This window comes from Tiliqua scincoides, chromosome 4 (genome assembly GCF_035046505.1).
Source record: "Tiliqua scincoides isolate rTilSci1 chromosome 4, rTilSci1.hap2, whole genome shotgun sequence".
NCBI lineage: Eukaryota > Metazoa > Chordata > Lepidosauria > Squamata > Scincidae > Tiliqua > Tiliqua scincoides.
In genome coordinates, this window is record NC_089824.1 from 161,072,509 (window position 1) to 161,097,465 (window position 24,957).

General features: G+C 44.7%; 1 pseudogene; it reads right to left on the bottom strand.

Moving 5' to 3' along the window:
- Window positions 1-8,568: 8,568 nt before the first annotated feature.
- On the bottom strand, window positions 8,569-24,258 carry LOC136648506 (cytochrome P450 4B1-like; annotated as a pseudogene).
- Between the last annotated feature and the right edge of the window lie 699 nt (window positions 24,259-24,957).

Below are 24,957 nucleotides of genomic sequence, written 5' to 3' on the forward strand. Positions count from 1 at the left end.
TGCCAGCCAATGAGTGCAGCCGATGCTGGGGGCGGGCGGCGCTGAGGGGAAGCGGAGGCGCCGTTTCCGCAGCTGCCATGGCTCGGACGGCTACCGGTGGAGCCGCAGCAGCCGCAGCTGCCGGGGGGAAGAAGCCGCGCCGGCCCCTCTGAGGCTGTGGCGTCGGACCGCCTGCCCGCCCGAAGGAGAGCCGCGGCGAGGCCCTGAAGCTGGCGAGGCGGGGCCCGGAGGTGGGAGCCCTCGCCGGGTTGCGGAGCTCGGCCGTCCCGAGCCCCGGCCCGGCAGCCCAGCAGAAGAGGATGAAGAAGCGCAAGGAACTGAACGCACTCATCGGGCTGGGCGGCGGCGAGCGGGCCGGCGGCGGGCGCAAGAAGAAGCCGCCGCAGAAGGGCTCCGCCTCGGGCCACCGGCTGCTCCGCACCGAGTCCGCCGAGAGCAGCAGCAGCAGCTCCTCTGACCCGGACTACGTGGACGGCTTCGGGCTCCCCGGCACCCGCTCCCGCTTCGCCAAGTGAGCCTCGGCAAGGGCTGGGGCTGCCGCTCGCGCAGGCTGTCGTGGGGTTTGCTTCTGAGTGGGCACGCCTAGCTGTGGGCCCGGGGGGGGGGGCGCGACGCCGGGGCTGGGAGTACTCTGTGCGGCCTCCGTGGGGTGGGGCTGGGGCGCAGGTGGGCTCTGGAGTTGTCGGTGTGGAGATACATAGCCCAATCCTTGGCACGTCTACTCAGAAGTAAGTCCCATTAGAGTCGGTGGGGCTTCCTCCCAGGAAAGTGTGGAGAGGGTTGGGCTGGCAAGCGGCAGCTGAGTGTGGGGTGGGAGGGACGTTGGGGGTGCCTTCCACCACAAACACACCTGGGTGGCTCCTGCCTGTCTCTGGACAGGTGACTAGTTGGGTGTGATGCCAGCAGCCTTGCTGACCTTTGTAATGCACACGGAGACAATCAGTTGCTCTCCAGGCGCTTAGGCTTCACTAGGAGGCAGCAATCCCTCCCTTCACCAGGAGCCCCAGCAAGGGGGAAAGAAAGGAGAAGGTGATAAACACTGCCATTTAATCTTCTTTCATGTTCTCAGGGGGAAGGGAGGTGTGAAGCTGGAGAGAGAATGATTGATGGATTGTCCGCTGCCTGCCTTCTCTGGCATTATTAAAGGACTGTTTTCCTTTAATTTAAAGGGCCCTTCTTATCAGCTTTGAGACAGAAAAATCTCTGGATAATTAGGTTATACCTGTAATCACTTGTATGACTATCCCTCTGCAACAGTAAAAAGCAGTTTTTTAAACTGTGATTTTAAAGGGGTGCATTTTTTCCCTTCTCCAGGGAACAGCACATTCCTTCTCATTTGTATGGGCCGTTTGTGTTGAGTCAAATCCATACATAAAAAATCAGTGAATAACAAGACTGGATATTCATAAGATGACTAGTTTTTGTGCATTTTGTGCTCTTCTCCAATGAGCGTTTTTCCTCTTGCTTTGTAATGAATTGTCATTAACAACAAGGAAAGACATAACATGTAATTTAGTCATTAACCTATGGAGTCATTGCAAGAAAATGTTGATGCCATGCCTCTTGACACAGTAGCAGCTGTTGGATGTAGTCTTTTGCTCCCCACGTTGTTTTTTAATTAGCAGAAATTACAGGGAGTTTAGAAATAGTATTGCAAAACTTCTTCCTTGAGCAGTGTTGGAAGTGGGGTAAAGTCCAGTCTTTTTAGTTAATCAACCCTTTTAGATCTCTGCAAATAGAAATGTCTTGTCTGGCAAAGTTTTACTTGGTTAAAAGAATTAATGGACTAGTAATTAAAAACCAGTACTTTCAGTATTATGGCCTAGGGCAGGTGTGTCAAGACTCATTTAGCATCCATGTTAGAAGTTAGCATTCATGGTGCCTGCTGAGGGTCAGAAGTGCCATTATTAAGCTGAAAGTGACATCATTAAGCAGATGGTGACCAGAAATAAGTGCTTGTTCTCACATAGAAACACATTAGCTGCAAATGACAGAAGAAAGAAAGTACAAATCTTGTTCCTATTTTCAAAATAGGAGAGAGCCCAGTTATCAAGCTGGGAGATCCATTTACAGGTCCAGCCTATTGATACACAGATTTGATTCAGCACCAATGGCCCCTGCAAATGAGAAGGAATCTGCTGATCCCTGGAGAAGGGGAAAAATGCATCCCTTTAAAATCAGTTTAAAAAACTGAACAGTCCTTTAACAATAGCCTCCTTAATGAGAGAGAGGGGGGGAAGCTGGCTGACAATCCATCAATCTGTCTCTCTCCAGTGGACGCCTCCCTTCCCCCTGAGCATGTGAAAGAAAGGTGATAGCTTTGCATTGGTGAAGGGAGGAACTGAATGTAAGCTGTAATCTCTTGGAGGAGGACTGATTGATGGATTGTCTTCTTATTGACTCTTATCTTAGAGTCAAAGGGTCAGCAAGGCTGTTTTTCAATCACCCAAGCAAAGAAACTTTGTTTTTTAAATTGATTTGCTATAGTTTGTTTTTTGCCATCCACATGGGCGCTTGGAACGGAACCCATGTGAATAATTAGTCTCAACCTGTATAACTGGGGTGGACAAATTGCTTCCTGGGGCTGCATTTGGCCTATGGGCTTTGTTTGACACCCCAGCCTAGAGATTAAAAACTATTTTTACTCATTTGTTAAATACATGAAGTTGGATTCATACATAGAATGCTAAATCTTTTCTGGATGTCTCTTTAAAAGAAATGTGAATTGTATAATCTCAAATGCCAATGTAACATCACTCTTGTGTTTCTTGCAGCCTTTAAATTATTCTACATATTAGTGATAACTGCTAAAAACTACTAGTAATTAGTATTTTAACAGGCACTGAAATGGTTAGATGTACATGGAATGAGTTAATGTTCTTATATTAGAAATGTGGTGTGGGAATCTAAGAACAAAGATGACAAAGTAAATCACTTTATTGTGGGATTATGGTTGTTGAAGGTTGTAATGGGACAATCAGAATATCTTTATATGAAGAAAATTTTTCAGTCCTTCAGTATATAAATTTCATTTTTCATAGCCCCAAATAGTTGAAGGAATAATGTTAACACAAATCTCTGAATAATATACTGACTGAGGGCGCAATCCTAACCCCTAATGTCAGTGCTTTCCAGCACTGGTATAGCTGTGCCAATGGGACGTGTGCTGCATCCTGCATTTTGGTGTCACTCATGGAAGCCTCCTCAAAGTAAGGGAATGTTTGTTCCCTTACCTCAGAGCTGCACTGCCCTTATGAATGCTGGAAAGCACTGACATAAGGGGTTAGGATTGCGCAGTTAGTGTTTGACATTCACAACCTAATCCTTTCCTCTGCAGGGCTGCTGGGTGCAGTGGCAACAAAATCACAAATGCTTTATCCAGTGGCCCCACCCACTGTAGATGTCCTTGGTGGAAGGAGACTTTCATGCCCTTCTCCTGAGGAAAGCCCCAGGTCCTGTATTAGGGCTTCTCAAATCTGCACTGGCTATTCTGCTGATGCAGACAAGAAAACCTCTGTGTTGGGCTTTTCCACCCATCACAGAAGATAGGATGTGGTGAAACAGGGCTCTGCCAGTTCCACCTCGCTCCTGGGCCTGTTCCTCCCTGCTCTCCCCACACTGCCGCCCGGCAGTGTGACTTACTGCTGGGTGCTCCCACTGCATCCACCAACTGGCGCTGGTGCTCCCTCCTCACGGGGTACCATAAACATGCTTTATGGCATGCTCATGACACCCAGCACTGGAGCTCAGTGTTGGCAATGGAGGCCCATTGAATTGTGCCCCGTGTAGTTGTGTGAAGTTTTTCCAAGTGTCATTCTGTAAGTACTGTACCTGTTGTACAGTGAGAAAAATAATTGGATTCAATACTGAATGCAGTATAATTGTCAGTTTTGTATGATAACGAGGATATAATTTGGCAAATGAAAAATAACAAATTATTACTTGTTTAGGGGTGACTACTTGAGATGCTGCAAGCTGTGCTACCCATTATGTGCTTTTGTCATTCTGGCTGCTTGTGTGGTAGCTTGTGTTGGCTTGGTATGGATGCAGGTTGCTCTCAAGGAAGACCTGGATGTATTAAAGGAAAGATTTCGATCCAGTAAGTATTGAATTTGCGTACTTGTTTTCTTAATGACAACTTTTATGAGAAAGCTGGTGTATAGGAAATTTGTTATTCAGTGGTGTCGCTAGGGGGTGTGTGGGCCACACTGGGAGACACGCACTGGGGGATGACGCGCTAAAATCACGGTTTGAGGAGCAACCCTGTCGTACCATGCACTATTGGATGCGGAATTCCCAGCAGAATGCAATGCAAAAAACCAGAGTGAAATAGATCCTTTCCTTCAAAAGTTATGGCCAAAAAATCAGAAAGAAAAAATGCATGGAGCCCTTTGGAAAGTGAAACAGAGCCCTATCCCGTGTTTACTTGCGAGTAGGCGTACTTGCCATAGTCCATCGGAAACGACAGGCCGAGAGGATCCAACAACACCAGAATGGTCCCTATCCAATATTTTTGGGTGCAGCTCCCCAAAAATGCCCAAGAAGGAGGTCCCTCCCTTCCAGCTGCGAATGTATTGAGCCCTATGGAAAGTGAAACAGCCACACGGTTGTGTTTACTTGCGAGTAGGCAGACGTGCCTTGGCTTTTGATCAGGCCAGGCAAAGGGGAATGTGAGGACACAAGAATGGTCCTGATCCGATGGAACTGGAGTGCAACAAATGCTCCAGAATGCAGCCTCCCCCCCCCCCCACACACTAAAAAGGACAAAAAAAAAGGTTTCAACTGGTAAGGGGAAAGTTTTCTATTTTGGACTTGTAAAGCCAGTGGGTCTTTATCTTGATATGCTTGAAATAGAAGAACTTTAAACTGAGCACTGGGGAGTGCTGAAAATCTCACTGATTCTTTTTGGGGGTAGGGTGTTATTGCAGGCAGACTGCAGAGAAAATTCACTTGGTGAAACAGGACTGGCTCATTTAATTATTTCTTTTATTTTAATTTAATTATCTATAATTTATTTTAATTTGCTTGATGATGTCACTTCTGGCCATGACATCACTTCCAGTGGGTCCTGGACAGATTGTCATTCTGAAAAGTGGGTCCCAGTGCTAAACGTTTGAGAACTGCTGCAGTAAGGATGCAGCCATTAGTTATTTGATTTTTCTCTGTAAACCGCTTTGTGAACTTTTAGTTGAAAAGCGGTATATAAATACTGTTAATAATAATAATAAGGTGTTGGTAGGTTGACATGGATGTGCGCGCGTGTGTGACTCTACAAGTTTTCAGAATCACTAAAATCAGAGTTTGGAGGAGTAATACCATCATGTTATATATCAATCAATGTGTAATTTCATGTAGAATGCAATGAAACAAACCACATTGAAATGTCTGTGTTCTATCAAAAGGTACAGCCAAAAAACCAGTGGGGGCAGGGCGATGGTACATCACCACACCCACCACCTGGGGTGTTGCCCCACCTACTGCATGGGGTGATGTGCAGGTCTCCTGCACTGGATGACGCAAATCCTAGTGCCACTGGTTATTAGCTAGTATGAACTTTAGTCCAGGGTCATACAGTCACAATATCTTTAATATGTTTGGAATTGTATCTCTAAACAAGTAAAGCCATTTTCTTATATTTATATTCATTGTAATTGGCAAGCAGTAGAACATTTTAATGATCTCAATTTCCTGAAGCACGCTGAATATTTGCAGCTTTTCCATTTTGTGTGTTACAACAGTGAACAGGTTCATGCACATAAATTCTTTTTCTTATCTGATGCTGAATATTCAAAGAACCATGTTGGTTAGTTATATAGACATTCCAAGGGAGGCAAGTGTCATAGATTGGTTAAAAATCATTTGGAGAAATATTTTCTCCAAAATCAATTTGGAGAAAGTTTTTCCTCAAATATTTTTGTAACTGTATGACCATGAAACATGACAGCAAGCTATGCATTTGTATTGCAACAAGAGCCTTGTTGCAGGTTGCAGCTTTTCACTAGCAAAAACACACTACTGTTAATTCTGTTGCCATTTGTAATTATAAGTGATACTGCAGATAAAATTGCTACTAATAATCTCTACAGTTATGGCTTGTGTTTTTTATCTTGCATATGAATTTCTGATTAATTGAAAGGTTACGGTGTCTGGGCCCCTTCAGCCTAGAAAAGAGACGCCTGAGGGGGGACATGATTGAGACATACAAAATTATGCATGGGAAGGATAAAGTGGATAGAGAGATGCTCTTTACACTCTAACATAACACCAGAACCAGGGGACAGCCACTAAAATTGAGTGTTGGGAGGGTTAGGACAGACAATAGAAAATATTTCTTTACTCAGTGTGTGGTCGGTCTGTGGAACTCCTTGCCACAGGATGTGGTGATGGCGTCTAGCCTAGACGCCTTTAAAAGGGGATTGGACAAGTTTCTGGAGGAAAAATCCATTATGGGGTACAAGCCCCATGCGCAACCTCCTGATTTTAGAAATGGGTTATGTCAGAATGCCAGGTGCAAGGGAAGGCACCAGGACGAGGTCTCTTGTTATCTGGTGTGCTCCCTGGGGCATTTGGTGGGCCGCTGTGAGATACAGGAAGCTGGACTAGATGGGCCTATGGCCTGATCCAGTGGGGCTGTTCTTATGTTCTTATGTTCTTATAGTGTCAGCAGATGCAGCCACAGTATTATTTCTAACTGGAAAAGTAATCGATTTTAATTTCTGGAAAATATGTTTAAAAACCAATGTTTTTATGCATTTTTAACAAAAAAAGAACCCCCACACCCCTACATGTGAGAGTGAGGGAGTGATACGAACTAACTGAATATATCCTCCATCTTATGAATGCTAGTTATTCTGCTAAAACAGTAACACACCTTCTGAAAACACAGCTTTACAGCACAATCCTATGCCTGTCTACTCAGAAGTAAGTCCTACTGTTTCAATGAGACATACTCGCAGGAAAGTGTGGTCAGGATTGCAGCCTTACAGCCTAGATAGGATCAGGCCCTAGTGTGGAAGGGTTTACAACAGTGGAAAACAATTCTGCTGTCATTAAATGGTTTCCAGCAGGGCACACAGCATGCTGCCAGCTACCATTTTAGGAGTACTGTCAAAATAATTGGTAATGCAGGAGTGGCAGGGGGTGGGAGGAATGGAGAAGAGAAAGGCTGGGGTGCAGAAAAAAGAAGAGGCAAAGAAGGGAGGAGAAAGGGTGCACTGAGACCAGTAAAGGAACAGTATTGGGAGTGTTTTCACCACTATCCTATTTCCCTTCCCAGCCTTGATCTGCCTTCCCAAACCCATAGACGATGGGGCAGTGTACTGGGGTTAAGCAAAAAAAAAAAAATACCTCCCACAGGCTGTTTGATTGTCCCCCACCACAGCATGCAGCATAGCCTCCATTAGCTCAGCTACATGCGGTAACATGCAAGGGGTTGGGCAGCCAATGCATTTCAAGCATCTGCTCTTAGTCAGAGAACTTAAAAAAAACACAACGCAACTGAAGAACAAACATCATAGCAAGAGCACCAAAAATATTTCTGAGTTCGGGTTCACTGATAAGATTTTAAATAAGTGCATTGCAAAATAGCAAATAAAACAGTTTGGCAAAGTAGTTCTTTTATGACACTTGCATGAGTCTAGAATTTAAAGATATATAGTACGAGGTTTTGAAATCTGGAAATCATTGTGGGTGTATGTTTATGAACTTTATGCATTTTGCCTTTCTGTTTTACAGCTTCTATTTAATAGCCCAATCTTATCGAGCCTTTGCAGCCCCATTATGGCAATAGAGCTGCAAACTTGCCCTTATAAGGTTGCAAACAGCATTTGGGGGGCATCGGTGCAAATGGCAGTGGAGACACTGGCATGCTGCCACAGAGGGTGACCTGCACTGAGGTATCTTTACCTGCACGGAGGCAGCTTATCTGAGGCAGATAAGCTGTTGTAGGAGGTAGGCAAGGGGCAGGGGAGTGGAGTGGGGTGGAAAAGAGGAGGATCAGGGGAGTTTCTGAGCAGGGAGGGGGAGGGCAGGAGGCTGAAAGGGTGAGGGTGGGAGCAATTTGCAGCAGTGACCTGGACTAGATCCCAACCCTGTTCCTTCTTCCCTTTCCCCTCCTCTCCTCAAACCTGTTCTGGCAAAATGGCTGGTACAGATCTGAGGAGACCTGTTTGAGCAGTGGAGGCTTGCTCCAGGGGATGAACATTCCCCCCCCCCTTTGCTTCAACATTCCCCCTTACCTCTACAACCTCTCCACCCTACAGAACGCAGCATGCACTGTGTTGGCACAGCTGGATCGACAGGGGCTTTTTAGTTAGGATTATACTATAAGTATATCAACATTATCATTCCTTTTTGTATTAAAAAAAAAGATTAGTGGTTACATTATGCTAGTTTTGTTTTGTTTACATATTAAGAGAAAGTCATTTTTACTGTTACTATTCTTTTTGTGTATTTTTATTCCCCTGATGAAGAGGTTGATGCTCAAAATTTGTTGGGACTGTAAGTCGATTCCTCTTAAATATTTTGTCTCCTGCAGCTTTGGGATCCTTTGCTGATTTTTTTGAGCATTTAAAAACCCAGGTCCCTTGTAGAATCTTTTACCCATTCATGTATAAGGAACTGAGTGAAAGTCCTTGTCAGTTTTTGTGGTCCAAGAAAATACTTGAAAAATACAATCCAATTAAATAGAAAGTCAAAGCATAAAAACAAAGTCCCAAGAGGAAGGGAAGAGTTCCATAAAATCTGGAGCAGGAAGAGATAAAGACCTTTAGGTAAACTTCGTCCATCAGCAAATGTCACAGGTGCATTCAGTTCTCGACTTATGTAGGGTACCGAAGGGTAAAGGCGAAGGCTCTTTAATACACATAGTGCAGTAAGTCATCTTCCCAAGGTCATCCCTGGAAGACACCCCAAAACATATTAGAACTCAATCTCATATACTGTTATAAACAATAATGCCAACTCAAAAATCCATGGACTAAGTCAGGTATCTGCAAACCCTGGCTCACAGGGCAGATGAATATCGGGGGGGGGGGGATAGTGGTCAGGATCACTGGAGGACTTGTTAACTTTTTGCCTGCTGTGATCCCATTCCAGATCCGGAGACAGCTGATATTCCCCCAAGGAGGGGTGATCTTTTGACACCATAAATGTTTAGCTGCGAGCACCCTTTTCCTGCTTTATCATGGCTGCAATCTTGTGCATAGTTAGACTGACTTATTTATTCAGCCTACACCTTTTGGTCAAAGGGCCAAATCTAATTTTCCAGCGCCAGTGCAGCTATGTCAATGCGCTGCATCCTGCAGTGGGGGGCAATCATGGAGGCCTCCACCAGGTAAGGGAACATTTGTTTCCTTTCCTCAAGGCTGCACTGCGGCTGCACCAGCACTGGACAGTTGAATAGGATTGGGCCCAAAGTCTTCCTAACCTCATGTGCAGTTTTGACTTGTCATGCGCACATAAGAACATAAGAAGAACCCGCTGGATCAGATGAAAGGCCCATCTAATCCAGCTTCCTGTATCTCACAGTGGCCCACCAAATGCTTCAGGGAGCACACAAGACAACAGGCACACCTGCGTTCTGGTGCCCTCCCCTGCATTTGGCAAACAGAAGCAGCCTACCTCTAAAACCAGGAGCTTGCACATACCTACCATGACTTGTTACCCATGATAAGCTTTTACTTATCGCCGACACTCTTTCTCTCGATACCGAGCTAAACAAACGTATCGGTAAAGCAGCTACCATGTTTTCCAGACTCACAAAGAGAGTCTGGTCCAACAAGAAGCTGATGGAACATACCAAGATCCAGGTCTACAGAGCTTGCATCCTGAGTACACTTCTGTACTGCAGCAAGTCATGGACTCTTCGCTCACAACAGGAGAGGAAACTGAACACTTTCCACATGCGCTGCCTCCGATGCATCCTCGGCATTACCTGGCAGGACAAAGTTCCAGACAACACAGTCCTGGAACGAGCTGGAATCCCTAGCATGTATGCACTGCTGAAACAGAGATGCCTGTGTTGGCTCGGGCATGTCGTGAGAATGGATGATGGCCAGATCCCAAAGGATCTCCTCTATGGAGAACTTGTGCAGGGAAAGCGCCCTACAGGTAGACCACAGCTGTGATACAAGGACATCTGCAAGAGGGGTCTGAAGGTCTTAGGAGTGGACCTCAACAGGTGGGAAACTCTGGCCTCTGAGCGGCCCACTTGGAGGCAGGCTGTGCAGCATTGCCTCTTCTAGTTTGAAGAGACACTTGACCAACAGACTGAGGCAAAGAGGCAAAGAAGGAAGGCCCATAGCCAGGGAGACAGATCAGGGACAGACTGCACTTGCTCCCAGTGTGGAAGGGATTGTCACTCCCAAATCGGCCTTTTCAGTCACACTAGACGCTGTGCCAGAACCACCATTCAGAGCGCGATACCATAGTCTTTAGAGACTGAAGGTTGCCAACTAAGGATTCTTTGCCCCAGTGTGCATGATGTTACATTTACTTACATTGAAACTTACACACAGCTGAACAATGCTTTTTCTACCATGTTTTTATAAACCTTGGGAAAAATAAAGAATACAACCTGGAAGGTATAGGCGTAAAGAGGGAGAGAAAGTGGAAGAAGAAGGTCTGACCATTGAATATTCATTTTCTCCTCAAGAAGCTCCTTTATCTCCTCTCTGCATCGCTGTTGATGTTCCGGATTCTGGGCCATACAATACAGGAGCCAAGAAATCCCACTAGCTGTGGTATCATGACCCTCAAACATGAAAGTGTCCACCTCAGCACGCAGATCTTCATCTGATAATGGAGTTCCATGTTCATCCTAACAAGACAAAGAAAACAGGGCTGAATGGCTTTTGTGAGACCAAAGTACTGCTTGTTTAGGTTCAACAGGATGATTCTAATCAATCATTCCTTTAAAGCAGGTTTGCACATCAGTTACCAAACCAATACAACCCATTTGGTGAGCCACTGAGCATGACTGAGGGACTGTATTCAGGGTAGTGGTCACAAGTGGTGCAGGTTTGTTCTAGAGCAGCGGTGTCCAAACATTTTGGCAGGAGGGCCACATCATTTCTCTGACACTGTGTCGGGGGCCGAGGAAAAAACAAATTAATTTACATTTAAAATTTGAATAAATTTACATAAATGAATTTATTAGAGATGGAACTTGAATGAATGAATGAAGATCTTGCGGTAGCTCAAGGCCTATAATAGTCCTTGCACAAAGCAAGGCTATCATTTCCTTCATTGCCACTGCTATATCACAGACATGAAATAGCAAGTAGTGGAGGGAGCCTTTGTCCCACAGCTCAGGTGAGAGGTTGAACAGTTGTTCTCTTGCTGAGAGCAATTGCATCGGGCAAGCACAGGCTCCAGCAATCTCCGGAGGGCCAGAGCCTCATTGGAGACTGGGGGCTCCGAGGGCCAGATTGGAAGTCCCTGAGGGCCGTAAGTGGCCCCCGGGCCGGTGTTTGGGCACCCCTGTTCTAGAGTCTAGAACAAGCCTGCACCAACCTGTGCCAGTTTTCTACCAGGGAGAATATTGCATGGAGAGACAAATGGCTGCATTTACCATAACAGTACTGCAGCAAGGGTTACAATGTTAATGTAATCAGCTCAGCAGATGATCCTACAGTATAAGCACAGCAGTAAGGGCAATAGCAGGTATATCAGGATCTGTTGCTAAATACAATTTCATTCTAAGGTCTCAAGTGCTGACATTCTAATAGGCATGGGTTCATGATCACACCAGTTGGTCTTGCCTCCTTAGCATTCAAGATTACATCTTCATGTTGAGTACTGTGTCTGCAGCAAAGAAGCCTTTTTTTTCTTTCCCACCATCCCCTCCGTAGTTAGCCATCTGTGTGATTTGGGGCCTGCTCCATCTGACCAATCTGGGAATGCGTTGGAGCACACATTCGACAGCTCTGATCATTTTGCAGGAAAAATTGTTCACTTCTGTCATGATTGGACTCCACATTACCTACTGATGTCCCTGAGGCATCTGATGGTAATATTGTCTAGGATTCTATTCAGTTTATAAGGTTTGAGGATGGGATAGTAGCCCTTGGAATATAAGACCATCTATCAGCCTTTTTGCTTTATACTAGCCCAGCTCAGCTTATGTGAGCAACCCAGAGAAGATTGGTTGGATGAGTAGGGAAGATGGTGAATGTTTCATTAAGGGAGGGGTATTGCCTGGGATGTAAAAAAATCATAATATTGTGCCACCTCCTGGGCACAAGCCCTTTGTGGACCTCACAGCTATGGACAACTCTCAGTCAGTTTTGAGCCTCTCCTTTCTGAGCAAGGTGATCAAGAAGATGGTGGTGTCTCAGATCTAGAGGGTACTGGATGAGAAGGACTATCTACATCTCTTCAGCTTCAGGCTGGGCTTTGAGATGGAGACAGTTAACCCACGTCAGGGACAGGTGGTGCATCCTTGTCCCTAGAGATCCTTGTCCTTAGAGATCCTCGTCCTTAGAGAGACGAGATCAGTGAAAGGTAATACAGCCAGGCCTTCTGTGTTATGTTTCTTGAGGAAGTGCAGGGAACAGGTTGTGTAGTGATGGCTCTACAGACTGCATGAGAAAAGGACCCTGTCTGGAAAAACCCTCAACATCTTCCAGCCCAATTTGAACTGAAACTACCAATGAGTTGCTACAAAATTCACCTTTGCACAAAGAAGAATATCCAAGAAGTCCAAACACCTCTTCTTTAGGATCTTTTCAAGTTCTTGTTCATTCTTCAGGGACTCCTTTCTCTCTCTTATTACATTATCTGCATTAGGTGTAAGCAATGAGTAAATATGTAAGGAAATATGATTAAGGTATATTGCATTATGCTCGGGCATCGGGAGATCAGGTCTGGCGGTCAAACTGTTTCCCTGCCTGAGGTCAGAAGCTAAGCAAGATTTGCTGCCTTGGATGGGAGTCAGAGAGAGATGGAGAGGCTGCTGATGTATCTCTACAGTGGAGTGATGGAATGTGAAGGAGTCTGCTGGCAAGAAATGGATTACATCTTGAGAATCAGTCTGAGGCTTGATTTGCAGCTCCCTTTGCAGCTTTGGAAGTGCAAGGCTGACTAGCCACAATGAGACTGCACTATGAATGGAAAATATCTAGAGAAATGGAGGTTTCTATGAGTCTCTCTCATGGAACAATACTTGTAAAAACACTGTTGGAAAAGTGGGGTTTGAGATTAACCTATATGTCAGGAGATGGTGCAAGTTCAAGGAGACTCATAGGGGCTGCAGTGGCTTACCCAGGGGTAAGGGGAACAGTTTCCCCTTACCTTCAGCAAGATAGGATTGCATTGTTAATTACTTTGTCTATTGACCAGGCTCCCTGACACTCATCTCTCAGCTTTCCTGCAGCTTGCCCCTCCAGAGATTTATTTATTACTGTATTTCCATACAGTATTAGCATTTATGCATTTATTACTATATTCCTATATCACCTTTCTCATATATTTAAGGTGGTTCACTCATACAGGTTAATCTCAAACCCCACTTTTCCAACAGTGTTTTTACAAGTATTGTTCCATGAGAGAGACTCATAGAAACCTCCATTTCTCTAGATATTTTCTATTCATAGTGGCGCAAGTCCCAAGAGAGTTTGAATCTGCTCCGCACTGCTTGAGTATGAGGGCTAGGATCTGTCATAACAGCCAGATCCCAGCCCCACCTCCCACTCCCTGCCCGCCTCCAGGGCCAGCCTTCACCCACCTTCCCCCTGCCCCAGAATGCCTCCCTTCCGCTACTTCCCTGCCTCCTCGCCGCCTCCACGGTGCCTTGCGTCAGCCAAGCTCAGCCGACGCAAGGCTCGCTCCCCCTGTCAGCGCTGAGACTGAATTCAGCCTACGCAGGCCAGCATGCCTCTACATGCCAGCCTAGCTGACTCTCAGGGAAGCGCAAATGGCAGCTTTGCAACCCTCCTGGGCTGGTGCAAGGGACTTGCGCTGGCCCAAGGGCTCGTCTAGATTGTACCCTAAATGTAATTTGGGGGATAGAGCAGGCAGTAGATTGAAAGCACAAAACAAGTAACAATGTGTGGTTGAGAGATCACATTAAAGAAAGAGGCCCCAACAAGAACGTAGAACTGATTGACGCACAGCTTTGCAGAGGGGGAGTGCATGTGTACTACTGGCAGCAAAGGGTGGTTTGGTGTGCTGGTCACTTAGCCATGCAGGTGAAGGTTTGCTGGCTCATCATTTTAATTAGCCAGTTCATGCAAGGAGACCCACTGGTAACTGCAGGACTTATAGTGGGGTAAAGGAAAATCCCTTACCTCTCTCAAGCCTTCCAATTGCCCCACTACCACAGCATGCAGTGCAGCCTGCTTTGCTGTGGCAGGGAAATGAATAGGACTGGGTTGTCAATGCATTCTTCCGGTAGCGGAAACATGCAAGATCCATCGAGGAGATAGGGTGTGGTGTCATCAGTGTCCCCTTGCTCTGACAGGTCAGGGAAGCATGGGCTTAACACCAGGACCTTAGAATATAGTGAGTGTGCTGCACAGCTGCAGCCACTTGAAGGCAACAGGGTCCTCAGGGATAAAAGCCTCACAGTGTCTTCAGGGATAAAAGGAGAGTGTGTGGGTGTAGAAAGAAGGAGATTGGAGAGATGAAGAGAGCAGAGGGAAGGCGTTTCAACTGATCAACCAATGAAACAATGAACCAACAAATGGAGACTGCTGGAATGGAGACTGTGGGAGATGCTGGAGACTGGTATGTGGCTGCCATACCCAGGAGCTGCTGAGAGCTACATTCTACTGTGGCTGGAGAAGCTGCTGACTGGAGCAGGGAGGAAGGAGGACCTCTGCAGTTCAAACAGGCAAGCCACCCTGGTGGTGGGGTTCAGTGGTACCTTCCGCCAAACTAGGGCCATTGTTGGGGAAAGAAGGGAGGCGAAGCCCTCTAGAGAATGGATTTGACGGGACACTTCCTTGTGATTGTGTGTAAACATTATGGCCAGGTGAAAGGTAACACGTGATCATGACTGGTGCATCAAATCAAACTGCCAATGAATGAAGATTATTTTCATTTCCATCCTTATAATAGCCACACATTAACAAAGAGTTCTACCCAAAATTTATTTCATTTAATTCTACCCTCCGCTTTCTCCTCAGAATCAATGACATAGCTATGCCATCTGGCACTTGGGGTAAAAAAAATTTTGACATCCCCCCCAGAAACACAGCACATTTTAAAGACCTGCTAAGAGTTGGGGAGCCCGTATGCAGCCCCCCTGACTCTCAGAAAGCTTGCTGGAAGCGTTACAAACTCACTTCCAGTGTTTGCAAAAACCAGAAATGTGTTTGTAAGGCTTCTGGTAGGCATTGTGATGGGGAAAATGCGGAAGAGGCCCCCCCACTCCAGAGGAGATAGGATGTGGTGCTAGCAGTGGCTAGCATTTTGATCTCTCTAGTCAACTCGTAATCCAGAGGTCAGGTAAACTCCAGAAATACATTCCTGAAACCAGGCAAAAATCCTGAGCTATAACTACCTCGAGGCAAAATCTGGAGCCGGAGTCCCTGAGGCAGTTCATGGCTGAACACAGTCACGTTCTGGCAACTCCTGCGACGCCGCTGTAACCAACCGTATTGGCATCTGCCTTTCCATTGGACCATTTCAGTGACGTGGAGTGGGGGGATTTGCTGCATGGGAAACAGTCTATCCTCCATATCTACTCTACCCAGGCTTCGTGCACTGGAGAGGACACTCTGTTCCAGAACCACCATTCAGAGCGCGATACCATCGTCTTCTGAGACTGAAGGGTGCCAACAAAAAAGAACTACAGGTCCAGCCTATTTATACATGGATTTTTTATACACAGATTTGACTCAACATGAATGGCCACTGCAAATGAGAAGGACTGTGCTGATCCCGGGAGAAGGGGAAAAATGCACCCCTTTAAAATCAGTTTCAAAAACTGAACAGTCCTTTAACAATAGCCTCCTTAATGAGAGAGAAAGGGCAGTTGGCTGACAATCCAACAATCCTTCTCTCTCCAGGCGACCCCTCCCTTCCTCCTGAGCACATGAAAGAAAGATACTTTGCATTGGTGAAGGGAGGGGTCTGAGTGAAGCCTTTCTAAGCACTTTGAGAGAGAATGATTGTTGGATTGTTGTCTTAATGACTCAATCTTAACATCACAAAGGTCAGCAAGGCTGTTTTTAAATCACAGGCGCAAAGAAATTGATTTGCTATAGTGCGTTTTTTTGCCATCCACGTGAGTGCTTTGAACAGAACCCATGAGAATAATTAGTCTCAACCTGTATGTTGGAAAAGAATCTTCATAGAATCACAAAATACTAGTTTTGGAAGAGACCTTGGAGGTCATCTAGTACAGCCTCTTGCTCAGCACAGGTGACTCCAGAGTAACTGACACTTGGCTAACCAGTCTCTGTTTGACAAAATCCAATAAGGGCTATCCTATATCTCCTTAGTCTTGCTTTCCCCAGGTTAAATATACTATGATCCCTTTAAACCATTCAGAGGACTTGATTTCCAGACCCCTCACCATCTTAATTGCTCCTACCCTTCTTAAAAGGCAGCGCCCAAACTGGGTGCGGTACTACAAGCCTTACATCCATAAAACGTACCTGTGTGATTATGGGCTAGTCTGCAGGCTTTGCGAAACTGACGTCCTTGGGGGCTGCACCAGTAAATGAGATCACTGTGGTATAGAGGAGTCTTTAATCTCTGATAAGCTAGGTAGGTGAGGTCCAGGACAGTATTAATGTATTTATTATCCCTGTGGGAAGAGAAAAGTTGGAAATGTGCAAGACTCATGAACAGATATTATCACAGAGGAGAAGACATGGTCAGGGTAAATATTTGCTCTGAAAAATGTTTCACTGAGGCCAGTAGTAATTACTTCCAAGTAAACATATGCAAGATCAGACTGAGTTTTTCCCAAAATAGTGGCAAATGTGCATTACGTAGTAAGATCAGCAGGAGATGTGCAAGTGCACCCATCATAATAACAAAACATAAATAGGTTTTTACCCACCCCCACCCCCCAATAATACACGGGAAACTTCCATTTCTTAAATAACTAATGGTTCAATATTATCCATATGATATACTGGCAGACCCTAAGCTGGGACAGGGGCAGATTCGGGTGGGGTTCAGGTTGGAATGGGATAGATGATGGCAGGACAGGGACAGATCTCAGTGGCACTGGTTGCTCTAAATCCTGTACTTCCATTGCAGGCATAAGAGTCTTGCTCCCCAAGACTCTTCAGTTGTACACCAGTAAAAGAGCTAGCATAGATCTGAGGAGTCCCATAGGGAACCATGTAGTGTCTGAAGAAGTAAGACTGTATTATAAAAAAAAAATCTGCAGGAATGTTGAGGAAGATGGTGAGATAAGGCAGTTGATATTTTAGTGACATTCACAAGCCAATCATCCTATCTATGTCTTGGGCTGCCAGAACCCACTTTCCAGCAGCCAAGGTCCTATATGGCATTGTGAAAGTCAGGGGCACCCAGAGGCTTCTGCAGCAACTGCCACAAATGGGCAGAGGTGCAATGTATGTGCCAGCAGCTCTCAGAGGACCTACTGTTCAGAAGCCCTACTGCTCTTCGAGGCCCTAAGTTGGAGGTGGAGACATGTGATGGGCAGGAAAGGTGGGGGCAGGGGAAGTTTGAGGGTGGATACAAGGAGGGCTGGGAGAAGAGTGCAAATGGATGCTGGCAGCACCAGCATGCATCAAGAACCTATCCCCTCTTTTTGAAGCCACACTGTCCTTCTCCCCTTGGAGAGGTTTTATTTACACCTGGCAGGCTTTCCGATCACCCCACACGCACCACTGGACGCAGACTCCATCAGCAGGGCTGCATCGTCGTCAATGCTGACAGATAGGACAGGGGCCTCAGTGTCCTAATTCACATATAATTTCTGAGGTACTATTGTACTGAGATGGAAAATTGCTTCCATATTATCAATCTCTACACTGAAGTGGAATCATGCAATTACAAATCTCGGGGTTGCTGGGATTGTGTGGTCTGTGATGCCACTTGGCACAGACAAGTCTCTTTGTGGCTTCCCCTTGCCTGAAGTATACTGACCTGTCTGTCTGACAGTTGCTGTGATAACTGAAAGCGCATTTCATTATACTATCGAGGGTCATCAAGCTGACAGGTTCATACAGCTCCAAAGACGATATGGTGCCTTTGGGGACCAGCTTTTCCCATTTATCCTAATATTGTAATCAAAAGACAGAAATGAGGTCTCCAGAAAGAACTGTTGATTCAGATACTGGATCTCATTCTATAGGTATCCATGTACCAACTTTAAACTGATGCATAGTTCTTTATTCTGCTGAGTGGAACCCAAGCTGAACATTTGAGGTACTTTATGGCATGTAGCTCTAGCCAATTCAACAATGTTAATCCATCACATTGATCTTCAAGACTTGCGTAGCCAGATTATATATGCCATGAACAAATTAAGACAGGATTAATTTTCACTTATGTTTAGAAAGGCGTTTTAAATTTGTGCTTGTGGCAGCTGCGATACTTACCAGCATCACTTTGACCGACTCAACCATGAGATCCAAATAAGGCTTCAAAATTTCATAATGGAATCCTGGAGTCAGCAGCTTCCGGTGCTGCCGCCACTTTGGCCCATTCAGGGTCAATAAACCCCTTCCTATTAGGAGAAATGGGAAGATGAAAAACACAAGGATACATATTTGATACGTGGCAATAGACACGCTTATTTTACTATTATGGGGGTGGTAAAGAGGAAGCCCCTTTTATGAGAAGCCACTGATGTCAGTGCTGGCAGCAGATCTCTGGAACACTCCAGTAAAGCCCTGCACTGGGAAGCGCCAGCAAGTTCAGGGGTTGGCCTGGCCAGCTGAGCCCCCTGATGCTCATAGGCCCTTGACCAGTGCCCAATTTAGCCATTCCCACCTGTAACCATGGGGGTCTCTCCTTCCTCATCCCAGGAGGGAAGATCAGCCCCAAAGAGGATGTGATGGGACTTGGCTGCTCATAGCAATTGAATAGAGTAAGCATCACCCAAGGAGCTCTTATTTTTTTAATAGTCCAAAGATAAAAAAAAGGGGAGGTCAACCCAACAGAAAACAGGACAGTACTCCTGGTAGGGTTCCTCCCCTTCATCATCGGCTATGGCTCTCTCTTTGCCTGCCCTCACAACTGCTGCCTATCTGGTGGCCTGTGCCCCCTCCCATCCCAGAGAAGGAGTTGAGTGGGTATCACAGAGCCCAGCTCACTTCCCACTGTACACCTAGGGAAGAGTCCCCTGTTGCCAGATGCATTGACTTGGATGAGCTCTGCCTCTAGCTCCAAAACTACCCAGGGCTTTGTCACACCTTCCTGCAGAGGGTTCTGCAGGTCCCCTCTACTCCTGCATGACTTCCTCTCTGCCTCTGGACCAGCACAGAGCGTCTGGCCAAACTGTCCGTAGGGGCTGCCTCCCTGTCGCAAATCTCTCTGCCCTGCCCCTCTTTTGCTCTGGTAGCTGGAACTCAGTGCCAATATTGAGCACCATGATAATGGGCTCCTGGCCCTGCCTCACTCTTGCTCACCCGTCTGGTGCATGCACTGAGGTTCACATGCCCGAATGCCATGACTTACTAAAAGTTCTTTTAAAATCTAAAAGAAAATTTCAGCTTTTATATTTCCCTATAATCCCACATGTGCAACTTTAATATATCTATTTCACTATCACAAAAGGCAAGAACAAAGCAGAGAAGCTTGGCTTTTGCAGCCGCAAATGGCTTGGAAGCCACAGGGGAGGGGCTGCTTTACATGGGTGTCCCACTGCCTTTTGCCCTCCTCCTCCAGGAACACCAGTGGGAATCAGTTTGGTAAAAATCAGCAACCTCCTATAAGAGTCTCTGAATTCCAGGATACTGTCAAGTAATATAGATAATTGCAGCTTAACATAGATGACAGCATAGTAAGTTATAAATTTAATGAAAGACAATACATACCAATCCATGGAATTATGAGGTTGTACATTGTAAGAGATTTAGAATCTAAATAGTACAATGAATTAAAAAAAAATATTAGCATGAGATTATATGATTGTTTACAAAAACAATGTTTCAGTAATTACATTTCTCATTTATTATCTGCTGCCTCCATCTAGGGATGTGTTATGGGAGACAACATTTGACCTGCCGCCTCTGTCGTCAGAAAGTTTTGGATCAGCCCTGGCTTGGAAAAACTGAGTTGGGTTAAATGTCATTTTTTGGGTTAAATTGCTGCTGTACAGAGGCAATTTTCAGCAGGAAAAAATATAAACTGCAGAGATAATGGTGTTCCCTGTTCTCTGTGCTGCAGTCCCAGTCCAGGTTGTGGCCCCATGAAGCTGATTAGATGAGTAAAATTCAGCCTGTAAACTGAGGCTAGACGGTTCAAAGGTCAAAGGAGACTGGAGAGTTTCACATCTCTTATCATACTATATATACATGCAATTGCTCAGGGTATTTTGATCAATAAATTGGTCCATCAAAAACACTAGTACAGGCAGAGGTCACCTGTGAACTGAATAGTACGTTATTTTTCAAATTGTAACAGGTATCTCAAATGTGAATGAACCTAATTTGACTTTAAAATCACAATTGAACTGAAAGTGCTGCACATATTGCTTAAAGATCAATGTTGATCAATATATAATTTTATATTATAAAATTACTAAATTTTTATTCAAGTTAAGAATAATCACAGTGATAACTGGAAGCGAAAGAAGAACACACAAATAAAAATCACAGTATCACTGGTACTGCCCGCGAAGATCGGGCCCCAACCAGAGGCCTAGGATCATTGCACGTATCGACCGATAATTGATGCAGGTCCAATAATAGCAGCTCTTTGCAGCTCAGCGAGTGTAATTGCTGGTGCATTCAGTAGTTGAAAATAGTTGTCAAAATTTGCAGAGATGGTTTCTAGTGTGCCTATGATTATATATATATTGATTATATTATATATATAATAATATATAAAATTATTATTATTATTATTAACAGTATTTATATACCGCTTTTCAAATAAAGTTCACAAAGCAGTTTACAGAGAAAAATCAAATAACTAAATGACTCTCTGTCCCAAAAGGACTCACAATCTAAAAAGATGCAAAGGAATACCAGCAGACAGCCACTAGAACAGGCACTGCTGGGGTGAGGTGGGCCAGTTACTCTCCCCCTGCTAAAAAAAGGAGCACCCACTTGAAAAAGTGCCTCTTACCCAATTAGCAGGGGTTATATATATATAAAACATATAATTCCATATATAATATTTAAAATCATACAATAATTTCATTATTATATAATAAATATATTTATGTATAGATTATATAAATTATAATTATAAATTATAATATAAATATAAAATATTTAAAATATTTATATTTAAAGTATAAATTAAATTATAAACAGTGTTGGGAACTTGAGTCAGGTGACTTGGATTCAGGTCATGAAAAGGTGTGATTTGGGGGTGACTCTGCGACTCATGACTCACGTGCATGGAAGACTCTGAAAAAGACTCAAGTCAGGGCCCTCCTGACTCAGCACTCTTCCCCATGCTTGTTGATTCGAGTCTGCCTGTGTCTGGGGGTGCTTACTGTTTTTGCTGCATGGAAAACCTTGTGGGGCCATAATTCTGACCGTCAAGCAGCAGGGAGCTCCAGCTGGGAGGCTGGAAAGGGTTAATGAACTGGGCGGGAAGGGGGAGTGAGCTCTTTTTCTCCATGTCTAATAGGAAGGAAGGAACCAACTATCAATGGATAAACTATGGGCATAAACTATGGGTGCCCTTCGGGGAGAAAAGCGGAATACAAATCAAATAAATAAATAAATTTGTTTATTGGCTGAGGGAGAGCAGGAGGAGGAGCCCAAGGAGTTTCTTGCCTTACAATTGGCTGCAGAAGCCCAGGAAGACAGGAGAAAACGCTTTTCCCAGTGCTGCTTTCCAACCTTATGGCTTCTCTTGGCTCTGTTGTTACTTGGAGGAGGAAGCCCCACTGAATGACTGGCTGAAGTGGGACTACTTCTGAGTAGAGCTGCAAGGATTGGGTTGTCCTGGTAAGCCTCCCAGCTGCTGCTTGTGACCCTCCTCCTTCCCTGCATCTGTCCGGCTCTCACTCAGTCCCTCCCACCCCTCCCGCCCTGTTTACAGATGTGCAGGGATAGCACAGGAGTGTTCAAAGAGACCTCTGACACACACTCATGGCAGCAGCCCCATTTTTTCCATGGAGGGCTTTTTAAAGGGGAGGGCGACTCGACGTGAGACCATTAGAGTCACTAAAGGGTGACTCGGAGACTCGGAATGTGCCCCCATTAGGACTCTTTTTCAAGTTGAGTCATGGGGGGGCAGTGACTTGGTGACTTGACTCGAGTCAAGCCCTGCTGGGTTTTCCCAACACTGATTTTAAATATAAATATTTATAATAATTATATAAGAATTTTAAATAAATTTTATGATTTTAATATTTATTTATAAAAATAATTAATTTAATAGAAATAAAACATATAAATTTAATGATCCCCCCATGTCAAATTTTGATCACAGGTACGTAAAATACACTTTTCTTACCGCCTCGGCTGTATACTGCCTTTGCATATTCAGGGTGGTTGATAAGCAGGAAACCTAAGAAGCATCCAAACCATATCTGATGACAGTGTGGGTATTTTTCTGTCCATGCGGCAACGTTCAAGAACTCTTCCTCTGGTTTCAGCTGCATTATGTTTGTTTAAAGGTCAGTTCAGGTTCCTATCATTTATTTGTGTGTTAAATCAATCAGCACTGTGAGCATCATGAGGCAGTGTGTCACATTCTGTTGCTGGGGGCTCATGGGGTGGGTCGGCCAGCATTCTATGGTTCCCCTCCATGGTTTGATGGGAGGCAAGGTTGGCTCTGAATACACTTTTCTTACTGCCTCGACTGTATACTGCCTTTGCATATTCAGGGTGGTTGATAAGCAGGAAACCTAAGAAGCATCCAAACCATGCTTCATATATGCTGGCCTTGGCTGGGTTCCCCCCTCCCCCATAGGTGGCCTCAGATTTCACAAGGGGTTTAGCACACCCTCTGCTTTCTGAACCTGGTCAGAGTCTGCTTTCATCAAGTACAAGCCCACCTACAAGCTCAACACCAGCCCTGCAGCCACCTTGATCGTCCAGAGATTTTTAGGAGAACTGCATCTTGTATTCTGTCAGTGTCACCAAAACAAACAAAAAAGGCACGTGGAAAACCATTACCAACTATCAGTAAAGGCTCTCTTATTCTTTTAGCAATATTTTATGGAAATAACCTTTCTAATGCTGAAGGGAAACAGACACTGTGGTGCTGGCACAAGAAAACATCAGCAAATCTGCAGATATTAAAATCTCTTTTTTCAAAGAGCACTTCAACCAAAATTGAAGTGCTCTTGCCCTTATCTTGGGCAGCTGGACACCTCTCCTAAAACCTGACTATATTCTGAGCTGTAGTTCACTGCATTTTGTGAAAGGAGAGAGAGAGAAAGAAAAATGTCAAGTGCAAATGAAAAGTTTGTTTCATTGGACATATAGAGTTTAATACATTAGATTAAAAGGAAGAAATGAGAGCAAAAATGGAAGAGATGAGAACCATTTATTTGCAGTTGTCATAGTTTTACATCACAATCCTAGGCATGTCTACTCAGAAGTAAGTTCCACTGTGTTCAGTGGTACTTACTACCAGGAACGCATGTATAGGATTGCAGCCTTATTCTATGTTTGAACCATTCTCAAAGGCAGACTTTTATATTTCTTTCTTATTTTTCTCCCTTCCTCTCTGTACATTTGTTTTGATTTTCCCTTCCCTTTTCCCTGTTCTCTTTCTTTTGGTTTGGAAAAGTCTCTGAGAAGTTTGTGGATTGAAGGCAAGCAACTGGAGGACCAACTGCTTGTGCTATGAGAAGACTTACAATATACTTCGAATAAACCCATCTTATTTGCAGAAGAGCCACAAAAACACACAAAAAGGAAAACCAGGCAGCACTTACCAATCACCTTCAGTACAATACAGAGCCCCCAGCTGTCAGCTTACCATTTTGACATGGCCATACAACCAGTGGCTGGGTGGTTCTGGGAAACAGCTAAGGACTTTGACCATGTTCTGCCTCCTCCGATATAATTGGATGGCTGTCAAGATTGCACAGAAGAGACCCACAATAACCAGCAAATAGAAAACATGAGAGAAATGCTCAGGCAGCCAAAACCAAGAAATTCTTTCCCGAGGCTCTGCTACAGCTTCCATTCTTTCTCCTGTGTGTACGGGAGACGCTGTGCAGGTTTCTATGAAATGTCTATTGCTCAATGTGCCTGATGTAATCACAGTACCAGTATCAGATTCCAAAACTCTGTGCCAGTTTTAAAGGTGAAGGAGCCCTGCTGTCTGCTGCATGTGGTCACTCTACCTCTGTAGTCTCACATTTGAAAGATGCTTGACAAATCTTTTAATTGTAAGTGGGTCAAAGGGCAAAGAAGACCTAACAATTAAAATAGATCATTTGCTATGTGGCCAGCATAATCACTCTTAATCTTAATCAAGTTCGAGTGGATCAAAGAAAGCAGATCAAGGCCGAGAAGGCAGAGGGTTTGCATCACCCAGTGGGAGAGCTCATTGAGTCACCCTATGATAGACCTTCTCCCATACCAGACCATGCAGAATAAATTACAATATCATATGCACAGCCTAAATGGAGTGATATCACTAGGGTTGGTGCAACCTAACCCCCATTGACTGTTTTTTTTTTTGTTTGTTTTAATATATAACAGTGCAGGTTACCCAAAAAATCAGTAACCAACAAAAAACCAGTAACTACGGTAACTTGCTGGCAATCACACAACTGAATAGGAGTTCTAGTATTAGCTCTGATACATGGAAATGAGAGCTGACACTTACTTATTGGTTCCCTGCTGTGTTATAATAACACCTCATTGGCTATCAGAACAA